Consider the following 1,877-nt stretch of genomic DNA (forward strand, 5'->3'; position numbering starts at 1 on the left):
TATATATATATATATATATATATATATATATATATTAAATTAATGGAGATTATTTGAGCACATTTTACAAGAAAACTTGTAAAATCTACTTCAATATTTCATGTTTAATTCAATGTGTCACTTGCAGTTACTATGTAGTTAATTGTGAAACTTACTGGTTTCTACACTAAAATCTGAACTTCAGGTTTTCCACCTTGTTCTTTCGTCTAATTCATCTTCTGAAGTCACAGCACATGCATATATAGAACTGGTACTTTTCTCTTTCTTCCTTCATTTGTGCCCAAGTTCAAGTTGCAAATCCTTCACGAATAAAACTAAAAATTCATTTTGTCTGACCCCAAATCAGAGGGTTTGTGCACCATGGGCTTTATTGCATACTAAGCTTAAACTGTGTTGTGGAGGAGGATGGGTATTATTATCCTGAGCTTCCCACCCAGCTATAAAAACTACATCGCTGCTCTAGAGTAGATCCACCTCCTCTCTCTCTCTCTTTCTCTTTCTCTCTCTTTCTCTCTCCTCCTTCCTGTCAGAGTCCACACAAACCTCTTCGTCTGTCCGCGTGTGCCGTTGTTTTGGGCTTGTAGTTGGATGCACTGCTGTGTTTTTTGTGAATGGAGAGGAGACGCTCAGGCAGACGGGATGGACAGACATCTTCTCGTCCCTCAGAGATGGAGATGAGACGGGCTCGGATCTGAAACGACACTTAGACCTGGAATAAATCACACGTACAGTAACACACATCTGAGGATCTGGACGGGTGAGTGCGATGCAGCCCAGTTCACCTGTTTTCAAGAGTTGTGCATGCGGGAAAGTGCGCGTTTGAGTCAGAATACACAGTGTTTGAGTCCGAGGTCTGTTTATGTTTGTTTGTGTGCATCTCAGGTATAGAACAGCATGTCTGTGGGCAGTAATTTGATGACTCATGTAATTATTTGGGCCATTCTTTAGATGTCGTCTCCAGAAAATGAGTGTGTGGAGTTTTGGCCCGCTGTAAACGCAAACTAACACAAACTAGTAATGACACAGCAAATCGACAATTACACCAGACACCGCTGGCTCTGATGTGTGTGAAAGCAAAGTGTTATCGAAAGAGTTTCTAAAAAAAACAATTTGATGCTTACACCCTGTAAGTGCCAGTTCATTTTTTGAGAGGCTGTTCTCATGACCTTTTCAATGCGGCCCACTGAACAGGCGACTGACCCACATAGTCACACAGTTATCTTAACAAATGTTAAATACATCACATTTTTATGTTATATGAAATTAGAAGAATTGGGTTTTCATTTATGGACTCACATATATAATTTAGGATAAACATTTTAACTGCTACTTGTGATTGTTTAATGTAAGTGTCAAATATTATATATATATACACATACATATACACACACACATTAAATTATATATTTGATTTAATACAAAAATATAGATTTTAAATAAATTATATATAGATATAAATAGCTAAAATAGATAAATGGCATCTATCTGTTAAATTTAATATAGTGTTATGTATAAAGTATGATTTATGCAAAGAGTAAATCGATTATGATCAATTTTGGGTTGGAAGTTTAAAAAATTAAAATCCAAATTGACGTCACGTCGCAGATACGTATCAGATTTATTTCCACACAAAAGTGGCCCAGATCAGATATGAAAATGTCAGACAGTGATTTTTGCTGTTCATATTATCAAAAACATATCTGTGTCACAACTGTGATGGGAACGTCGCCTTACTTGATCTAAATCCACCAGAAACACAAAAGCAAATGCAACTAAATTCATTAGAATTACTGAAGTTTAGACAGTCATTACATTATTCATATGATTTAAAAGGTGACAGGTGAATGTGTGTGTGTGTGTGTGTGTGTGTGTGTGTG

At 36.4% G+C, this 1,877-nt stretch overlaps 1 protein-coding gene across 2 annotated transcripts in view; it reads left to right on the top strand.

Annotated features, from left to right (window-relative positions):
* The window catches only part of LOC107675801 (zinc finger and BTB domain-containing protein 7C-like), a 28,041-nt gene that overhangs the window by 12,475 nt on the left and 13,689 nt on the right, over positions 1 to 1,877 (top strand). The window contains exon 2 of one of the 2 annotated variants that reach the window (XM_016470268.1): positions 585 to 757. The exons of the other annotated variant lie outside the window; for it this stretch is intronic. The gene's annotated coding sequence lies outside the window, so the exon portion shown is untranslated. The remainder of the gene's footprint in view (positions 1 to 584; positions 758 to 1,877) is intronic. 2 annotated transcript variants of the gene reach the window in all.

Source organism: Sinocyclocheilus anshuiensis, unplaced genomic scaffold (genome assembly GCF_001515605.1).
Source record: "Sinocyclocheilus anshuiensis isolate Anshui unplaced genomic scaffold, SAMN03320099.WGS_v1.1 scaffold708, whole genome shotgun sequence".
In the NCBI taxonomy this organism is placed as follows: Eukaryota; Metazoa; Chordata; class Actinopteri; order Cypriniformes; family Cyprinidae; genus Sinocyclocheilus; species Sinocyclocheilus anshuiensis.